This window comes from Salvelinus fontinalis, chromosome 8 (assembly GCF_029448725.1).
Source record: "Salvelinus fontinalis isolate EN_2023a chromosome 8, ASM2944872v1, whole genome shotgun sequence".
Lineage (NCBI taxonomy): Eukaryota > Metazoa > Chordata > Actinopteri > Salmoniformes > Salmonidae > Salvelinus > Salvelinus fontinalis.
In genome coordinates this window covers 26,914,155-26,926,194 of record NC_074672.1, presented here as the reverse complement: position 1 = coordinate 26,926,194, position 12,040 = coordinate 26,914,155, and the positions used below count along the sequence as shown (strand labels likewise).

At 42.0% G+C, this 12,040-nt stretch overlaps 1 pseudogene; it reads right to left on the bottom strand.

The window, feature by feature from the left end:
* Nucleotides 1-12,040, bottom strand: part of LOC129861459 (nuclear pore membrane glycoprotein 210-like) — a 57,553-nt pseudogene that overhangs the window by 24,131 nt on the left and 21,382 nt on the right.

Here is a 12,040-nt window from a genome sequence, read left to right as displayed (position 1 = left end):
TAGTAAAACAAAGTATATACGCAGCTACACTCAAATTCAAATTAGTTTAATTGGCATGAAAGGATCAACCAACATTCACAGCTTAATTCTATTTCCATTTCCTGAATACACAGAAAACAAGGCTGTCCTGTTCCATGGCAAACCAGTGATACACAACCTTTGGAATTTCAGCATGACACCATTTATTTATAAGGGCTAGTCAGACCAGAGGAATGTGTGAGAGATAACAGGGATTATAGTCAAGTTGGGTGTCTGCCCTGCAGGATAAAGTATTGAGGCTGGCCACTGACCTTGTCAACCACTCGGACATAAACCTCCAGGATGTCGGAGATGTGGACCGTAGCCGTAGCAGGGGCTGGGAAGGCCAGGCAGAGGTCATGAACCATCACCTGCACCGTCCCCGGCTGGACTGGAAGCACCTGGAGAGATCACAGTGATTAAAGGTTTTATATTATATATAAAGGTTTTCACTGAACTTGTCTTTGTGTTAAAACAAAGGCACAAGGATGTCCTGGTGCTTTCATCAATGCTGCATTCAGAGTATCACGTAATTTACAATAGCATTAGAAAGTAAAATGTTAAGGGACCAAAAGAGGTGTAAGACCTAGGAAGGCAGTTATACAACATCACATCAGACAAATATGTAACCATGGTATGCTGATCCTATAGAAGTACATTCAAAAACAGAGTGGTATGTTCAGCAGCATTGTCCTTCTGAGCGTTCCATGTTTCTCCTCACCTCAGCAGATCCCTGGGCCTCTTTGTGCACCACGTATGCTATCCCTCCAACACTGGTGTTGACAAAGAAATACCCAGATCCCTCTCACAGGGCAGGTCAGCCTGGAGGCACAGCAGGAGAAGCCATAGATGAAAGCGTGATACCACAATGGACAAGATGACAAAGAAGAAGCCCAAGGCCCATCACAGTATCAGCTGAAATGTACTGTAGCCCATGAAGTGTAACATCAATACATTGTGGTTCACATGCTTTTCACATCATAGGCCACAAGTAATAATAGTGAGATAATCCATACTGATAAAACCTTGTGATGAAGGGCCGCTGTGTGTAATATTTCAAGGCATCATAATCCAGTGCTATCATCTAGATGGTATCTGTGAGCCGTCAGTGATACGGAGGGAGACTGAATGAGGGGTTTACATGGCAGGTAGTGACCTCAGTAAGAGGATTACAGCGCGTGAGACAGGTCAAAGGTCAGACAGGATTAAGATAGTGGCCAGTGAGGGAAGAGTGGAAGACCATAGAAATGGGATACATGGAGCAGATATCACTTTTGACAGTGACGGATGGGACGGGTCACATTGTGTTCTGTCAGCTCTATAACTTACATTTCTATCTATTTCTTCTGAACATTTCACACAGACCCCAGTTCTTACCCACACGTTAGGGTCGTTGTATATGGTGACGGCTTCAGGACTGACTGTTAAGTCCTCCACCAATAGGAGCTCCAGAGTGACTGAGACAGGGGTCACAGGGTCAAACTGCCAGGAAGAGGGAGATAAAACAGGACGGGTGCCATGGTTACAGGTGTAAATGTCATGCCTACAGAGTAACAACAAGATGAGATTAACCTACATGACGGTGTTCTTACAAAGTTGAGTTCTGTTGTGAAAGTCAAGTGAAATCATAGTGTTAGTGTAAACGGCTAAATTAATATTATATATAATATTTGTACAGTTCTTTGAAGATCTGACTTTTGCCTATCGTGTCTTGTTTAGTTATCGCAACCTCTAAACTGATTAAAAGGTTTCTTTTCTGTGGTCACAGAGACTTATTCAGCCAATGGCATTCTTCCTTTTATTTATTTTAACCTTTATTTAACCAGGCAAGAACAAATTCTTATTTACAATGACGGCATACAAAAAGGTCTGCTGCGGGGGCTGGGATTAAAATGTTTTAAAAATGTAGGACCAAACACACATCACGGCAAGAGAGACACCACAACCCAACATAAAGAGACCTAAGACAACAACATAGCATGGCAGCAAGACATGACAACACAGCATGGTAGCAGCACAACATGGTACAAACATCAGCACAAAGGGCAAGAAGGTAGAGACAACAATACATCACAAAAAGCAGCCACAAATGTCAGTAAGAGTGTCCATGATTCTGAATGAAGAGATGGACATAAAATTGTCCAGTTTGAGTGTTTGTTGCAGCTCGTTCCAGTCGCTAGCTGCAGCGAACTGAAGAGCGACCCAGGGATGTGCGCGCTTTGGGGACCTTTAACAGAATGTGACTGGCAGAACGGGTGTTGCATGTGGAGGATGAGGGCTGCAGTAGGTATCTCAGATAGCCAGTCACAGGAGGAAGTGAAAAAGACTAAAAATGAATACAACAGCTCTCAAATTAGTTTCTTCTCTAACCACATCAGATAAAAGGTGTTTCTTCTCTGCTATAGGTTGTGTTTCTGTCTTACCGGACTGAGAACCTTAGCAGCCTCAATGTGGGGGACCTGGTAACCCAGAGCTGTTACTTTTATAGCAGTAATCCCAGACTGGTGGTGGACAAGGACCGCCTGACGGCCTGACAGACAAGATGACATTTCTGTTGGTCAAAGCTATTGAAATAGCCTGCAAAAACCTGGTATTTTAGATGAAAGAATTACGACAAATGAAAACAAGGATACCATCATGAGAATGATCAAAGCCGTACCATGAAGTCTCTTCTGTTTGTTGCTGTCCTCTAGTAGTTCCAGTTCCATAGGCATGGTGGGCTCAATGCTGGCCAGGGACACTCGACTCCCAGACAATACTCAGAGAACTGAAGTTGTCAAACTTCCTGCCTTGCTGGTCAAAGGCAGCCAGGTCAAGCACAGGGTTGCGGTAGTTTGAGACAGGCACCTGCAACAAATAATGTTCCAATGTAGTTCTCTTTCTATGTTACAGTAAACATAGAATCACTGTGTAAAATGTAGTCTGTGAGGCAGACATTCAATTTAATACACTTTATTTATCCCCTCATGAGCAATTAAGGACAAACTTGACATGACCTTGGGTCTTTAGTTTATTTTTGTCTCGCTAGCTCCTATGGCAAATGTGTTTGTATGTGTGCTGTGTCAACACTGCCTGCTTCACTCTCTTTTCCTCACCAGTTGTTTGTTCTGTTGCAGCAGAGGGCAGGTGAGGTCCAGCTGGGGACTGGTGTACACAGGCACCAAGGTGAGGTGAGAGGTAGGGGCGCACAAACTTCACAACCGCCGGCTCCACCGCAGGATAGGGATTGGTCAGATTGGGCTGGTTCCCCACGGTTACTGCCAATACCTAGAAAGATGGTTATAAAACGTTTATTACCTGTTCATAACACGCATATTACTTGTTTGTCACAATTTAATCTACAATGCATCTTAAAGAGCTAGAAAGTCTGTTTAAAGCCCAGGGTACTGAACATGTAGGTACCGAACAAGGAAAAGCCCATTCCCTCACCTGTTCTCCTATGGCTCTACAGGTGGCTCTGACCCAGTGTCGGAGGTAGCTACGGGACCTTCAGATTCCGGAAGAACTTGGAGGGCTCTAGAATCCATGGCTTGGGGCCGCCCTCAAACAGCATGACCTTAGAGGAGCCCAGGGTCACCAAGGCAACAGAGGCAGGGTCCACAGCCTGGACAGGACAACAGGTAAAGCATAGGTTAGTGAATGGAGAAGTGGTATATTTTGTAGTCAAATTATATTTCATGAAGCACATGTACTGCTGGTCTGCCTCCACATTTGTTAGATGTCTTTCAGATAAAGCCCTGAGGTCACTGCCAATCCTAAATGATTAAACTCCAGGAGGTTTTTCAACCCTCTCTGGGGAGAGTGGATGAATGTGTTCAAGTCAGACAGCCAAACTGGGTCAAGGAGGTAGACAGACAACATGGTGAAAGGTTGGTAAATGCTACAATATTTATGAGGGGAGCGTGAACTGCCAGAGCCGAGCCGTAGTTCTCGGAGTAAGAGTAATGACAAGTCTGCCCAACTTGTTTCTCTTTACATCCCAAAATAAAACAATTTCCTGTTAGTGTCCTGAGCACTGTCTTAGCATGCACTCAGGTTAATGGATGAAAACCCATGGGCATGGAATAGAGTATGCATAACAGAATGATGCATACATGGGAATGGAGATGGCGCTCTCCATAATGACTCTTAGCTTGACATAAATTGTCTATTCTATGGCCGAGTTGACATCAATTCCATTCCAGTGCAATACTTGAGACAAAGCAGCAGGAAGAACTACATCAGTGTATCCAGTGCATAATTACAAATGCACAGAACACTGAGGAAACCCAGGATGAGGTTCATTAACACAAGCACATCCTTGCTCTTCTGTACTGATTGCAGAGAGAGAAAGAAAGTGTGTGTGTGTGTGTGTGTGTGTGTGTGTTGTGAAAGTGTGTGTAAGTGTGGATAGGTGTGTGTGTGTGTGTGTGTGTGTGTGTGTGTGTCCCAATCTTGCTGATTAAGAGAAAGGCTAATTGCTGCTCCGGGGAGAGTTGGCGAGGGGAGTGACCGAAGATCATTGGGCAGACTTTAGACAGGATCATTCACAACACAGAGCACAGGTAAAGGACCATTCATCAGGGTGTCGGTGCAGGGGTTAAATTTTTTTATAAATACAAAAGTAGGAAACACAGAAATCTTATGATGCAAAATGTCTTATGATGCAAAATGCATTATACGGGGATGATTGCTGTATTTTGAAAGTTACATTTCTTGAAAACTTGATTGCTGACAAGCAAAACATTTTGGGACTATGTCAACAATAGACTAATGAAACAAATACCAAAATACAGTTTTTGATTAGAATCTTCCTTTAAATAACACTATTTTTGTGAACAAATGTTATATTTTATCATTATAACAATGCAAGTAGAAACTAGAAAATCGTTTTTGGGAAATCTGGTGCAGCTCAAGTCTACTACATAACCCACAATGCAATGCTCTCTCTCTGGGCTGGCTGCTAGCTAGCTAGAAAAAGATGGCTACACACAATAATACCAAAGTCAATATCAGCATGTGAAGTAGCTAGCTTAGCTGTAAAAATCGACTAAAACTGCACTATCAATTTAGAAGTCTTACTTCATTAGGAGTTCAACTTGCAGTTTATCTCTGTTACTGAGCTATAAACTGTGACTCTGCACAGTAATGCTGCTTTACCACAGAAATACTTTTGAGGAGATGGGAAACCCCATTAGAAATGTACTAACGCCCATCGTGTATGTTACCCATGAGTCATCAATGGGTCACACAGTGCATTCTGGGTGATTCTTGGACAAGGAGAGCTCTCCTTCAAGGAGTCAATTGGGTACTAGCTCAAAAACCGAACAATAGCATGAATTCTGGGAACAAGTTGTACAATATTGCAAATATTTTCCAAGATGTGAGATAATTAACTTGTTCTCTGTAATATTGTATAGCCTTGGAATCGTGACATTAGGTACTTTCGAGGAAAATAATCAGGTTTCTCAACTCATACCCTGACTTTGAGAAGGGATTGCGTGACGATTATCTTAGCAACCGTGTGACGAAGAATGACAACATGAATGTGATGGGTCGACAGTCAGTTGGGTGGGAAGTTTCACCATTCTTTGCCCAATGAGATTCCCATCTCCTCCTTTCTGTAATATCTCAGTTTCCCACAGACAGGGCGCATTGCGACATGGTACTTGGAGAAAGATTTTAGATTGAGCACATCTAAGAGAAATATGTACCTTGTCTTGACGATATAAACGAACGGATGTGTTCTAGACAGTATGCCCATACCATCTATTGGCTGATTTGGCGATCTGGAGTGCAGGTAATCATTTTAAAAGCCTGAAATGTGATATGTTATCCCCCCCCCCCCCCCCCCATCTCCAGCGACGACAATTATGTAGCTATGACGCGTTCCTACACGGTGTCCAGATTTTCACATATGGACCACTTAGAAGTTAAATCATGGGGAAATGTTTTATTTTACCCACTGACAGAACATAGGCTTTCACCAAATTGACAGGAGTTTCATGATTTTGTATATCTGAGAATGGATTACCCCCTTTAACCTTAAGTTTCTTTGTGTGCCTTTGATAGGGGAAAAGATTTAAGTAAACCAATATGAAATCCATGTGTGTGAATAGGCCATGCCCTCAGGTACAGGTAGGGGGGCATAGACTCACTTTGAGTGGTGGGTAGGTAGCGATGGTGATCTTGGCACTGAGGTAGACATTGCCGTGGGTGTAGCTGACCGTTAGGGCTGTGTATCCTGTGGCTAGAGCCTGGGCCCTTACCCCACTGCAGAGGTTCTGCCCTGTAGCCAGTCTACCTGTAGGGAAGGAAGGAGAGGGGGAGAAAGAGAGAGAGCGAGAGTCATATGGCTGCAATCCCAGTCCTAGAGGACCAAATTCTGCCATCTTTCATACACATCTCTTATCCAACACAGACACACAACAATATGTCCCAGGCAAGCAATAAAATGTATCAAGGAAGGCAATTGAAGTGGTAGATCTTATGTTCTTCCGTGGATCAAGAGAGCTTTGAGGGAAATTAAAACCATATTGCCTATATGAGAAGGATAAACTAAACACTACAGAGGGTCTTTGTGAAGGCTCCGCCCCTCAGCTAGGTACATAAAAAAAAGGGAAAAAAAGTCATTTAGCAGAAGCTCTTATCCAGAGCGACTTACAGGAGCAATTAGGGTTTAAGTGCCTTGCTCAAGGGCATAGACAGATTTTTCACCTAGTCGGCTCGTAACTTTTTTTCGGTTAATGTTTGGAAACATGTTAACATCGACTAACTAGTACAGTTGATAAAGATGTAAGATATGTAACTATACAATTCACTGCATTGACCAGTGATCCTTCACATCCTGTAGAATGAGTTAGGGGAGGGCTATACGGTCTCACCTTCATCGTTCCATAGTGCATTGGGTTGCGGACATCATGGGCGTATACCACACTGACGCCAATGTCACTGACGGTCGTCATCACTCCTTTCACTGTCACCGACGCAACAGCTAGGTTAGAGGAGGACCAGCTGAAATTCCCACTGCCTCCAGCTGCCTGGGACACAATGCAACATGGGTAAATATTGACACAGTCTGTAATACATCAAATTCGAGAGACACTCCAACTTGTATCTGTAATTCATTGTGGCTGATGTGAGAGTTTCTACTGCATGAATTCCAACAGAAATAACAGTGAACATATGTTGTATTTAACAGGGACAAATACCTGTATTGTGGTAGGCTCCAACCTTGGGCTGCCATGGAAATGTGAGGATACTGGGACTTAGGACTATGGGATTGTAGATTTCTACATCCTGTTCATTGTGGACTGGGTTTGCCAGCTCATGGACTCCTCCATCCTAGAACACAAACACAACCTTGTTACGACATAGCCAGGCTGTTTCTAACTAATGATCATGATCTCTCACAATTCAATAAGATCGCATAAAGTATTAAAGTAAGATAACAAAAAAAAATGAAAATTCTGCAAATAAACTAATCCAAGGTTTCTACAAAACTTACTTGATCCACTACAGATTTGAGTGTAGCATCAATTAGTGTTAGCCCGTTGTTCAAAGCCTTGACACGGTGGTAGGACCCATTCAGAGAGGACTCTAGAATCTCAGAGTACTCATCTGGAAACACAGCTTCGATCCGGATGTTCTGCAAGCACAAACAATCAAGATAGTAGCATTTAAAAATACAGAGGGGAATGAGAGTGAAGAACTGTTTTAAAGGCCCAGTGCTGTCTAAAAGCGTGATTTTCCTACGATTTATATATATTTCCATACTATTAGGTTGGAATAATACTGAAATTGTGAAAATTATGATAACGCCCTTTTAAATGTAAGAGCAGTTTGAAAAGAACGCCTTCATTTCTGGAGTTTTGGCCTGCCTGGGAACATCACCAGGCAGTAAATTAGTTAATAGACCATTAAGAAAGCTCTCTGCCAACAACAGGTAATTTCCCTTTTTCCCCCTCCCCACTCAAGCCACTCCCAGACAGTCCTAACAAAATTCTTGCTTGAGAAATTGCTCATTGCTATGAAGCCATTTTTGTATATTTTTGACCATTTTAATTGAAAACATTCACAGTACGGTATCTAATTGTTACCCAGAAATCATTTGATATTGAGATTTAAAAAAACGCTGCATTGGACCTTTAAAGTGTGCAAAAAAGCTAACCATTAAAGAGAGGACAGTGCATACAATCTGGCTAAGATGATAACATAGAAACTCCATAAAACATAGCAAAATCTTCCTTTCCAGTATTTGAATGTCTCCCAGCTATAGTTCAGTCTACAGTTGATTAGACATCAAGAGGGATATGCCAAACAAAAAATCTAGTTTCCATTTTATAAGAGGGAGAAGACCAGGGAGCGTGACAGTGTTTTGACAAATATAACAAACAATGGTGTAGAATTAAGACAACTTAGGCTGAGCTTACATCAGATAAGTAAATCCTATTGCTTGACTTGTCAAACACTTCGATAAGGATATCATAAACTCGTCCTGTTTCTAGAACCCAGCTCTCTACAGGATTCATCTTAAATCCTGGTAGTAAAAGAGAAAAGCAAAACAAGTTATAATTTGACGTGAAACAGGATATGTAGTTCAGAAATCACTCAATAACTAACAATGGTTTACTTTAAATGCTTCACTAATGCACAAGGATGAACAAAACGCATGCAACCATACCCAAGTATCCCGGTTCCACAACATACAGTCCCGTTGGGCATGCAAGACACCCCTTGCATGCGAAGGCCTGAGCAATTGTTAAGGACAATAAAGTTAGGTTATACAAAGAGGCATACAGGGACCATTTTAAACACAGTTTAAATCATGTGTTTGTCAAATGCACAATACAACCTGCTGGGATAAGTCTTAAGTAGTGAGCTTTAGCTAGACATGTTCCCCCCCCCCCCCCCCCCCCCAGACTGTCAAGTCCTGTTATATTACTGCCTGTCTCTGCAATCCACTGAGAATGATATGAGAGAACGGAACACTCAACTTATCTAATCATTAATCCCTACATACACACCATTCATGGTACACACCATTCATGGTACACACCATTCATGGTACACACCATTGCATGTCATTACATTAAAATAAACCAGTGGTTCCCCAACTTTTCACACGGTCCCCCTTCCATCATCGGGGAACATCCCACGCATGGGGCGGATATATATATATTTTTAAGTTTTAAAGCTAACTTCCTGCAATGTTACACATTTTGCCATGAGTGACTCAAACATTACAACAAAATCAATGGGCTAAAAAACCTAGCTTAAAAACATTAGCTGTCATGGACTAGTTGATCTGAACATTTCTTATAAATAGCTCTCCAAGGTCTGCCATGACAAGAGGAAACTGCTGAAGCACTACGCAATGTATTTTAGATTTGTTTTAGTTGCTGCTAATTACCAACTAATGTTAGAGCAGTGTAGAGGAGTCTCAGACCTAAACTAATCAAGATCATATGAAGTGTATGTTGTCTTAAAAAAGATACTCTTGTGATAAAGCAGCACGTTGATGTGTCCCAGCTGCAGGGCGTTAACAGTGGAGGTGCTCTGGTCCAGACTAGCCACAGCCAGGTCAGTGTTTCCATCAGCACCAGCCACACTTTCCTGGAGGTACAGCTCATGTTGATCACAGGTCATGGAGAACTCTGGAACACATTACCCTGGGTCAGCGCTTCATGATTTGTCTTCCTTAACTACACTGCTCAAAAAAATAAAGGGAACACTTAAACAACACAATGTAACTCCAAGTCAATCACACTTCTGTGAAATCAAACTGTCCACTTAGGAAGCAACACTGATTGACAATAGATTTCACATGCTGTTGTGCAAATGGAATAGACAAAAGGTGGAAATTATAGGCAATTAGCAAGACACCCCCCAAAACAGGAGTGATTCTGCAGGTGGTGACCACAGACCACTTCTCAGTTCCTATGCTTCCTGGCTGATGTTTTGGTCACTTTTGAATGCTGGCGGTGCTCTCACTCTAGTGGTAGCATGAGACGGAGTCTACAACCCACACAAGTGGCTCAGGTAGTGCAGTTCATCCAGGATGGCACATCAATGCGAACTGTGGCAAAAAGGTTTGCTGTGTCTGTCAGCGATGTGTCCAGAGCATGCAGGCGCTACCAGGAGACAGGCCAGTACATCAGGAGACGTGGAGGAGGCCGTAGGAGGGCAACAACCCAGCAGCAGGACCGCTACCTCCGCCTTTGTGCAAGGAGGTGCACTGCCAGCGCCCTGCAAAATGACCTCCAGCAGGCCACAAATGTGCATGTGCAAACAGGTCTCATAACAAAGGATCGGAATAGTTATGTAAATTAGCTCTTTCAAATTATGTGTTTTTGTTTAGTTTTTTTTGCAAAATGATCTAAAAAACTTTTTTCGCTTTGTCATTATGATGTATTTTGTGTAGATTGAGAACATTTTTATTTAATACATTTTAGAATAAGGCTGTAAAGTAACAAAATGTGGAAAAAGTTAAGGGTTCTGAATACTTTCTGAATACACTGTTCATCTCAATTTTTAAAAACGTTCTAAATAAGCTTTGTTGCACAGTTAAAAAGGTCAATACACTGCAGCTTCATTAAATAGTACCCGCAAAACACCAGTCTCAATGGCAACAGTGAAGACGCAACTCCGGGATGCTGGCCTTCTAGGCAGAGTTGCAAAGAAAAAGCCATATCTCAGACTGGCCAATAAAAATTTAAGATGGGCAAAAGAACAGACACTGGACAGAGGAACTCTGCCTAGAAGGCCAGCATCCTGGATTCGCCTCTTCACTTTTGAAGTTGAGACTGGTGTTTTGCGGTTACTATTTAATGAAGCTCCCAGTTGAGGACTTGTGAGGCGTCTGTTTCTTAAACTAGACACTCTAATGTACTTGTCCTCTTGCTCAGTTGTGCACCGGGGCCTCCCACTCTATTCTGGTTAGAGCCAGTTTGCTCTGTTCTGTGAAGGGAGTAGTATACAGCGTTGTACGAGAGCTTCAGTTTCTTGGCAATTTCTAGCATGGAGTAGCTTTCATTTCTCAGAACAAGAATAGACTGACGAGTTTCAGAAGAAAGTTCTTTGTTTCTGGCCATTTTGAGCCTGTAATCGAACCCACAAATGCTGATGCTCCAGATACTCAACTAGTCTAAAGAAGGTCAGTTTTATTGCTTCTTTAATCAGAACAACAGTTTTCAGCTGTGTTAACATAATTGCAAAAGGGTTTTCTAATGATCAATTAGCAATTTAAAATGATCAACTTTCATTAGCTAACACAACGTGCCATTGGAACACTGGAGTGATGGTTGCTGATAATGGGCCTCTGTACGCCTATGTAGATATTCCATAACAAATCAGCCGTCTCCAGCTACAATAGTCATTTACAACATTAATGTTGTCGTGTCTTTGGCTATGCCGGATTAAGTGATATGACATGCTATTCTATAAAATCGTTTCTCCGTAATTAATATTACCTGATTGAGCTAATCATGTAAATGTAATTAACTAGAGAGTCGGGGCACCACGAAGGAATATTTATAGAGCTGTTATCTTCCGAATAAACTCTTAAAGACCTAGTAATATTTTACATCAATAGCAGTCAATATCAATCGTCACCTTAATTCAGTCTCTTGGTTATCTTCACGAACCCTGGCTAACAAGTTGAATCAGCAATACAAAATTGAGTTTAATTATCTATTTACTAAATACCTAACTAATCGCACAGAATTACATATACACAGAATGAATCATACCTTGATTACAAATTACGTCATAAAGGAAAACATCCCTAGCGGGCGGAACAGATATGACAGCTGGTTACACAAAAGAAAAAGGGGCTGGGTTTGAGTGAAAGAGCGGGAAGACCGAGGAACAATCGCGAAGCTGTGCTATCGTAAATACAGTATCTTATGCATTCTAAATTACCGCCCATTTGGAAAAGGAAAATGCAATAAATATTTACTCTGAGCTGCGCTTCGGTAGGTTGGTGGTAGATGGGAGGCCTTTGTCCTTTGAAGAATGTCTCTGGTGGTAAATTGGATACGTT